The 10,000-nt window shown below is 49.9% G+C and overlaps 1 protein-coding gene across 1 annotated transcript in view; it reads left to right on the forward strand.

Moving 5' to 3' along the window:
* The window catches only part of LOC311308097 (nuclear receptor ROR-alpha A-like), a gene marked incomplete at both ends in the record, with an annotated part of 37,804 nt that overhangs the window by 8,803 nt on the left and 19,001 nt on the right, over nt 1–10,000 (forward strand). The window lies entirely within an intron of this gene.

Here is a 10,000-nt window from a genome sequence, read left to right on the forward strand (position 1 = left end):
TGTGTTTATGTGTGTGTGTGTGTGCGCGTGTGTTTATGTGGTTTATGTGTGTGTGTGCGTGTGTGTGCGTGCGTGTGTGTGTGTGTGTGCGCGTGTGTTTATGTGTGTGTGTGCGTGTGTGTCTGTGTGTGCGCGTGTGTGTGTGTGTGTGTGTGTGTGTGTGTGTGTGTGTGTGACCCGTGTGATTGCACGGAGACCACATCCACTTATTTTCTGATGGTAAAACAACACTTCAGTCAGATGTATTCTCATGCCTTCAAACTCACTCTCTCTCCACGCAGAAGACAAACTCACACACTCTCTCCACACAGAAGACAAACTCACACTCTCTCCACACAGAAGACAAACTCACTCTCTCTCCACACAGAAGACAAACTCACTCTCTCTCCACACAGACGACAAACTCACACTCTCTCTCTACGCAGAAGACAAACTCACACTCTCTCTCTACGCAGAAGACAAACTCACACTCTCTCTCTACGCAGAAGACAAACTCACACTCTCTCCACACAGAAGACAAACTCACTCTCTCTCCACACAGAAGACAAACTCACACACTCTCTCCATGCAGAAGACAAACTCACACTCTCTCCACGCAGAAGACAAACTCACACTCTCTCCACGCAGAAGACAAACTCACAATCTCTCTCCACGCAGAAGACAAACTCACTCTCTCTCCACACAGAAGACAAAATCACACTCTCTCTCCACGCAGAAGACAAACTCACACTCTCTCCACGCAGAAGACAAACTCACACTCTCTCTCCACGCAGAAGACAAACTCACACACTCTCTCCACACAGAAGACAAACTCACTCTCTCTCCACACAGAAGACAAACTCACACTCTCTCCACACAGAAGACAAACTCACTCTCTCTCCACACAGAAGACAAACTCACACACTCTCTCCACGCAGAAGACAAACTCACACTCTCTCCACGCAGAAGACAAACTCACACTCTCTCCACGCAGAAGACAAACTCACACTCTCCACACAGAAGACAAACTCACTCTCTCTCCACGCTGAAGACAAACTCACACTCTCTCTCCACACAGAAGACAAACTCAGAGGAAAAAAAAGCAGCAAACATTGTCCTCAAAAATGCACAGACGGGCCACAACACACAAGACCCCTTTCATTCCTCACTTGTAATGTAGGGTGTGCAGTCACAGTGAAGTGGTGCACAGTACGGGAACACCTTTGCAGTACCTGTAGATGGAGCCAGTGCTTGACTTGGACTGAAATAGGTGCCATGCTGGTCCTGTTTACATGGTGGCACTTTAGAGGGGCAGGAAGTACTGTAGAGGAAGGTGTGAGCTGTCCCCTGCTCAGCCTGGTGAGCTCCTGACCAGGTACCTGAGGAGGGAACTAGGGGGAGTATCTGAGGGAACTAGGGGGAGTATTTGAGGAGGGAACTAGGGGGAGTATTTGAGGGAACTAGGGGGAGTATTTGAGGAGGGAACTAGGGGGAGTATCTGAGGGAACTAGGGGGAGTATTTGAGGAGGGAACTAGGGGGAGTATTTGAGAGAACTAGGGGGAGTATTTGAGGAGGGAACTAGGGGGAGTATTTGAGAGAACTAGGGGGAGTATTTGAGGGAACTAGGGGGAGTATTTGAGGAGGGAACTAGGGGGAGTATCTGAGGGAACTAGGGGGAGTACTTGAGGAGGAAACTAGGGGGAGTATTTGAGGGAACTAGGGGGAGTATTTGAGGAGGGAACTAGGGGGAGTATTTGAGGGAACTAGGGGGAGTATTTGAGAGAACTAGGGGGAGTATTTGAGGAGGGAACTAGGGGGAGTACTTGAGGAGGGAACTAGGGGGAGTATCTGAGGGAACTAGGGGGAGTATTTGAGGAGGGAACTAGGGGGAGTACTTGAGGAGGGAACTAGGGGGAGTATTTGAGGGAACTAGGGGGAGTACTTGAGGAGGGAATTAGGGGGAGTATTTGAGGGAACTAGGGGGAGTATTTGAGGGAACTAGGGGGAGTATTTGAGGGAACTAGGGGGAGTATTTGAGGAGGGAACTAGGGGGAGTACTTGAGGAGGGAACTATGGGGAGTATTTGAGGGAACTAGGGGGAGTATTTGAGGGAACTAGGGGGAGTATTTGAGGGAACTAGGGGGAGTATTTGAGGAGGGAACTAGGGGGAGTATTTGAGGAGGGAACTAGGGGGAGTATTTGAGGAGGGAACTAGGGGGAGTATTTGAGGAGGGAACTAGGGGGAGTATTTGAGGGAACTAGGGGGAGTACTTGAGGAGGGAACTAGGGGGAGTATTTGAGGAGGGAACTAGGGGGAGTATTTGAGGAGGGAACTAGGGGGAGTATTTGAGGAGGGAACTAGGGGGGGTATTTGAGGAGGGAACTAGGGGGAGTATTTGAGGGAACTAGGGGGAGTATTTGAGAGAACTAGGGGGAGTATTTGAGGAGGGAACTAGGGGGAGTATCTGAGGGAACTAGGGGGAGTATTTGAGGAGGGAACTAGGGGGAGTATTTGAGGGAACTAGGGGGAGTATTTGAGGAGGGAACTAGGGGGAGTATTTGAGGGAACTAGGGGGAGTATTTGAGGAGGGAACTAGGGGGAGTATTTGAGGAGGGAACTAGGGGGAGTATTTGAGGGAACTAGGGGGAGTATTTGAGGAGGGAACTAGGGGGAGTATTTGAGGAGGGAACTAGGGGGAGTATCTGAGGGAACTAGGGGGAGTATTTGAGGAGGGAACTAGGGGGAGTATTTGAGGGAACTAGGGGGAGTATTTGAGGAGGGAACTAGGGGGAGTATTTGAGGAGGGAACTAGGGGGAGTATTTGAGGAGGGAACTAGGGGGAGTATTTGAGGGAACTAGGGGGAGTATTTGAGGAGGGAACTAGGGGGAGTACTTGAGGAGGGAACTAGGGGGAGTATTTGAGGAGGGAACTAGGGGGAGTATTTGAGGAGGGAACTAGGGGGAGTATTTGAGGGAACTAGGGGGAGTATTTGAGAGAACTAGGGGGAGTATCTGAGGGAACTAGGGGGAGTATTTGAGAGAACTAGGGGGAGTATTTGAGGAGGGAACTAGGGGGAGTATTTGAGGAGGGAACTAGGGGGAGTATTTGAGGGAACTAGGGGGAGTATTTGAGGAGGGAACTAGGGGGAGTATTTGAGGAGGGAACTAGGGGGAGTATTTGAGGGAACTAGGGGGAGTATTTGAGAGAACTAGGGGGAGTATTTGAGGGAACTAGGGGGAGTATTTGAGGAGGGAACTAGGGGGAGTATTTGAGGGAACTAGGGGGAGTATTTGAGGAGGGAACTAGGGGGAGTATTTGAGGAGGGAACTAGGGGGAGTATTTGAGGGAACTAGGGGGAGTATTTGAGAGAACTAGGGGGAGTATTTGAGGAGGGAACTAGGGGGAGTATTTGAGGAGGGAACTAGGGGGAGTATTTGAGGAGGGAACTAGGGGGAGTATTTGAGAGAACTAGGGGGAGTATTTGAGGAGGGAACTAGGGGGAGTATTTGAGGAGGGAACTAGGGGGAGTACTTGAGGAGGGAACTAGGGGGAGTATTTGAGGAGGGAACTAGGGGGAGTACTTGAGGAGGGAACTAGGGGGAGTATCTGAGGGAACTAGGGGGAGTATTTGAGGAGGGAACTAGGGGGAGTACTTGAGGAGGGAACTAGGGGGAGTATTTGAGGGAACTAGGGGGAGTACTTGAGGAGGGAACTAGGGGGAGTATTTGAGGGAACTAGGGGGAGTATTTGAGGAGGGAACTAGGGGGAGTATTTGAGGAGGGAACTAGGGGGAGTATTTGAGGAGGGAACTAGGGGGAGTACTTGAGGAGGGAACTAGGGGGAGTATTTGAGGAGGGAACTAGGGGGAGTACTTGAGGAGGGAACTAGGGGGAGTATTTGAGGGAACTAGGGGGAGTATTTGAGGGAACTAGGGGGAGTATTTGAGGAGGGAACTAGGGGGAGTATTTGAGGAGGGAACTAGGGGGAGTATTTGAGGGAACTAGGGGGAGTATTTGAGAGAACTAGGGGGAGTATTTGAGGAGGGAACTAGGGGGAGTATTTGAGGGAACTAGGGGGAGTATTTGAGGGAACTAGGGGGAGTATTTGAGGGAACTAGGGGGAGTATTTGAGGGAACTAGGGGGAGTATTTGAGGAGGGAACTAGGGGGAGTATTTGAGAGAACTAGGGGGAGTATTTGAGGAGGGAACTAGGGGGAGTATTTGAGAGAACTAGGGGGAGTATTTGAGGGAACTAGGGGGAGTATTTGAGGAGGGAACTAGGGGGAGTATCTGAGGGAACTAGGGGGAGTACTTGAGGAGGGAACTAGGGGGAGTATTTGAGGGAACTAGGGGGAGTATTTGAGGAGGGAACTAGGGGGAGTATTTGAGGGAACTAGGGGGAGTATTTGAGAGAACTAGGGGGAGTATTTGAGGAGGGAACTAGGGGGAGTACTTGAGGAGGGAACTAGGGGGAGTATCTGAGGGAACTAGGGGGAGTATTTGAGGAGGGAACTAGGGGGAGTACTTGAGGAGGGAACTAGGGGGAGTATTTGAGGGAACTAGGGGGAGTACTTGAGGAGGGAACTAGGGGGAGTATTTGAGGGAACTAGGGGGAGTATTTGAGGGAACTAGGGGGAGTATTTGAGGAGGGAACTAGGGGGAGTACTTGAGGAGGGAACTATGGGGAGTATTTGAGGGAACTAGGGGGAGTATTTGAGGGAACTAGGGGGAGTATTTGAGGAGGGAACTAGGGGGAGTATTTGAGGAGGGAACTAGGGGGAGTATTTGAGGAGGGAACTAGGGGGAGTATTTGAGGGAACTAGGGGGAGTACTTGAGGAGGGAACTAGGGGGAGTATTTGAGGAGGGAACTAGGGGGAGTATTTGAGGAGGGAACTAGGGGGAGTATTTGAGGAGGGAACTAGGGGGGGTATTTGAGGAGGGAACTAGGGGGAGTATTTGAGGGAACTAGGGGGAGTATTTGAGAGAACTAGGGGGAGTATTTGAGGAGGGAACTAGGGGGAGTATCTGAGGGAACTAGGGGGAGTATTTGAGGAGGGAACTAGGGGGAGTATTTGAGGGAACTAGGGGGAGTATTTGAGGAGGGAACTAGGGGGAGTATTTGAGGGAACTAGGGGGAGTATTTGAGGAGGGAACTAGGGGGAGTATTTGAGGAGGGAACTAGGGGGAGTATCTGAGGGAACTAGGGGGAGTATTTGAGGAGGGAACTAGGGGGAGTATTTGAGGGAACTAGGGGGAGTATTTGAGGAGGGAACTAGGGGGAGTATCTGAGGGAACTAGGGGGAGTATTTGAGGAGGGAACTAGGGGGAGTATTTGAGGGAACTAGGGGGAGTATTTGAGGAGGGAACTAGGGGGAGTATTTGAGAGAACTAGGGGGAGTATCTGAGGGAACTAGGGGGAGTATTTGAGGAGGGAACTAGGGGGAGTATTTGAGGGAACTAGGGGGAGTATTTGAGAGAACTAGGGGGAGTATCTGAGGGAACTAGGGGGAGTATTTGAGGAGGGAACTAGGGGGAGTATTTGAGGGAACTAGGGGGAGTATTTGAGGAGGGAACTAGGGGGAGTACTTGAGGAGGGAACTAGGGGGAGTATTTGAGGAGGGAACTAGGGGGAGTATTTGAGGAGGGAACTAGGGGGAGTATTTGAGGGAACTAGGGGGAGTATTTGAGAGAACTAGGGGGAGTATCTGAGGGAACTAGGGGGAGTATTTGAGAGAACTAGGGGGAGTATTTGAGGAGGGAACTAGGGGGAGTATTTGAGGAGGGAACTAGGGGGAGTATTTGAGGGAACTAGGGGGAGTATTTGAGGAGGGAACTAGGGGGAGTATTTGAGGAGGGAACTAGGGGGAGTATTTGAGGGAACTAGGGGGAGTATTTGAGAGAACTAGGGGGAGTATTTGAGGGAACTAGGGGGAGTATTTGAGGAGGGAACTAGGGGGAGTATTTGAGGGAACTAGGGGGAGTATTTGAGGAGGGAACTAGGGGGAGTATTTGAGGAGGGAACTAGGGGGAGTATTTGAGGGAACTAGGGGGAGTATTTGAGAGAACTAAGGGGAGTATTTGAGGAGGGAACTAGGGGGAGTATTTGAGGAGGGAACTAGGGGGAGTATTTGAGGAGGGAACTAGGGGGAGTATTTGAGAGAACTAGGGGGAGTATTTGAGGAGGGAACTAGGGGGAGTATTTGAGGAGGGAACTAGGGGGAGTACTTGAGGAGGGAACTAGGGGGAGTATTTGAGGAGGGAACTAGGGGGAGTACTTGAGGAGGGAACTAGGGGGAGTATTTGAGAGAACTAGGGGGAGTATTTGAGGAGGGAACTAGGGGGAGTACTTGAGGAGGGAACTAGGGGGAGTATCTGAGGGAACTAGGGGGAGTATTTGAGGAGGGAACTAGGGGGAGTACTTGAGGAGGGAACTAGGGGGAGTATTTGAGGGAACTAGGGGGAGTACTTGAGGAGGGAACTAGGGGGAGTATTTGAGGGAACTAGGGGGAGTATTTGAGGAGGGAACTAGGGGGAGTATTTGAGGAGGGAACTAGGGGGAGTATTTGAGGAGGGAACTAGGGGGAGTACTTGAGGAGGGAACTAGGGGGAGTATTTGAGGAGGGAACTAGGGGGAGTACTTGAGGAGGGAACTAGGGGGAGTATTTGAGGGAACTAGGGGGAGTATTTGAGGGAACTAGGGGGAGTATTTGAGGAGGGAACTAGGGGGAGTATTTGAGGAGGGAACTAGGGGGAGTATTTGAGGGAACTAGGGGGAGTATTTGAGAGAACTAGGGGGAGTATTTGAGGAGGGAACTAGGGGGAGTATTTGAGGGAACTATGGGGAGTATTTGAGGGAACTAGGGGGAGTATTTGAGGAGGGAACTAGGGGGAGTATTTGAGGAGGGAACTAGGGGGAGTATTTGAGGGAACTAGGGGGAGTATTTGAGGGAACTAGGGGGAGTATTTGAGGGAACTAGGGGGAGTATTTGAGGGAACTAGGGGGAGTATTTGAGGAGGGAACTAGGGGGAGTATTTGAGGGAACTAGGGGGAGTATTTGAGGGAACTAGGGGGAGTATTTGAGGAGGGAACTAGGGGGAGTATTTGAGGGAACTATGGGGAGTATTTGAGGGAACTAGGGGGAGTATTTGAGGAGGGAACTAGGGGGAGTATTTGAGGAGGGAACTAGGGGGAGTATTTGAGAGAACTAGGGGGAGTATTTGAGGGAACTAGGGGGAGTACTTGAGGAGGGAACTAGGGGGAGTATTTGAGGAGGGAACTAGGGGGAGTATTTGAGGAGGGAACTAGGGGGAGTATTTGAGGAGGGAACTAGGGGGAGTATTTGAGGAGGCCTTCAGGAAAAGGGGACACTGTTGTGATCCAAGGCTCTTTACACTAGGAGCTATACATCAGGTAATGTCCTTGAAGATTTAGAGCAATTTTAATACAATAAATGTGTACTCTATGACACATACGTGTGTGTGTGTGTGTGTGTGTGTGTGTGTGTGTGTGTGTGTGTGTGTGTGTGTGTGTGTGTGTGTGTGTGTGTGTGTGCGAGCGTTTCGTTGATGATAGAAGCTGACTGGATAAAGTGTAGCAGTGAAGCAAAGGTCAATGGCTTCATTGCACTCTGCTCTCACGAATGGCTTTCATTCAAATAGCTGCCGATTTCTGAGATCCTCGGGTCAACCTCATCAAAAGGACCAAGTAGAATCCTCTGTTCACTTTCCGAGGAGGCTTGGACCCTAGAGATATAGCATCCATCTCTGGGGCTTTTACACTGCTACATTGGGGGATTACTTGTAGACATGTTGTTTAGTTGAGTCATATATCCCATCATGTATGTGCGTGTGACTGTGCACTGTGACTACTGGGCCCACTGGTTCTGATAGAAGGCTTTCCTGATGATGACTGGGATGCACAGTCGGTTACTGACTCTCAACAAGTTATTTATATAAACGAGTATTTACTGAACCTGCTCAGACCACTATTAACCCTTTGCTTGCATTATCAGTCTATTGTGAAGTATTATAAAGCATTGATAACTAAAATAGTCATTCTAAAGATCTGCACTCCCACCTGCTGGCCATGCCCTGTAATGACAGCCTGGTAGGCTTGCCACAGCTCCCCGTAAAACAGTCACAACATCCCTGCGTGGAAGTAAGTGCACGCCAGGACAAACGACACAGTCATGTGTTTAAATGCTAGCGGAGCGCAAACACAATGACCTGGTAGGGCTCAGAGTACAAAGACGGGAAGAAGAGCTGACTTACATCCCGGCTTCTTATACACACACACACACACACACACACATTTACACACACACACATTTACACACACACATTCACACACACACACACACACACATACATGCACACACACACACACATTTACACACACATTCACACATACACACACACACACACACACACATACACTGGCATACACACATACACATTTACAAAAACACACGTCACACATGCACTCTTTCTCTCTGTCTCTCACTTATTAAATATTGAACGATTCAGTGTTATAAATGCTTTTACTCTGGAGTCTATTATTGCCTTCTCATCAATCAATCAATCAATCAAAGCTTTATTTGTAGAGCGCATTTCATACCCAGAGGCAACACAATGCACTTTGTCATTCTCTGCTTTGATCCGATGAGCCTGTAGCCAAACAACATCCGTTGGCTGCGTCCACTTACCCACATGACTCAGCCACGCCCCCAAGGCCTCCCTACGTCCACTTACCCACATGACTCAGCCACGCCCCCAAGGCCTCCCTACGTCCACTTACCCACCTGACTCAGCCACGCCCCCAAGGCCTCCCTACGTCCACTTACCCACCTGACTCAGCCACGCCCCCAAGGCCTCCCTACGTCCACTTACCCACCTGACTCAGCCACGCCCCCAAGGCCTCCCTACGTCCACTTACCCACCTGACTCAGCCACGCCCCCAAGGCCTCCCTACGTCCACTTACCCACCTGACTCAGCCACGCCCCCAAGGCCTCCCTACATCCACTTACCCACCTGACTCAGCCACGCCCCCCAGGCCTCCCAACGTCCACTTACCATGACTCAGCCACGCCCCCCAGGCCACCCTACATGACTCAGCCACGCCCCCCAGACCTCCCTACATGACTCAGCCACGCCCAAACCTCCCTACATGACTCAGCCACGCCCAGGTCTCCCTACATGACTCAGCCACGCCCCCCCAGACCTCCCTACATGACTCAGCCACGCCCAGGTCTCCCTACATGACTCAGCCACGCCCCCCCAGACCTCCCTACATGACTCAGCCACGCCCCCCAGGTCTCCCTACATGACATGATAAATAAAGCTTTGATTGATTGATTGATTGATAGTAGGTTGAGTAAATAAAGCTTTGATTGATTGATTGATTGATTGATTGATAGTAGGTTGAGAAGAGTGAATTGATTTAGAGTGATGGGATTTCTCAAGTCAGTGGGGTCATAGGTCACAGCTATTGCTAGAGTGAATGTACCTACCGTTCATGAGCTGTGTTCTACTGTATGTCTGCTGGTAATGAAGGAAAGCACCGTAGCAAAAATGAGGTCTGGATTTACTGCTGCAAAATTATTCAAATCTTGCAAAGCTTACCATAATAATATTTCATATCTGTGTGTTTTGGAAGCATAATATTGATCGTGGTTAGTCTGGAGGTGCTAATCCCTCAAGGTTATGTGAGCAATTAATAAATCTCAGGGTATCGTTAACGGGGTAAAACATGTATTACAGTAGATGTGCTTGGTTTGTTTGTGCTTTTACAGTAGATGTGCTTGGTTTGTTTGTGCTTTTACAGTAGATGTGCTTTCCCCTGTGGTCTGAGGGATTTCTTGCACTGATCTGAACAATTGTGCTTCAGCAAATGTGGGCCCTATGTCCAGTAGATGCATTTAGGGTCATATCTGAACGTCGTTTGAGGGTAGAGAAACAAGCCCATGGTTATTTTTCCATGTAGCCTATTGCATTGCACTGATGAACTGTGGGAATGTT

Source organism: Borostomias antarcticus (assembly GCF_949987555.1).
Source record: "Borostomias antarcticus genome assembly, chromosome: 4".
Classification (NCBI taxonomy): Eukaryota; Metazoa; Chordata; class Actinopteri; order Stomiiformes; family Stomiidae; genus Borostomias; species Borostomias antarcticus.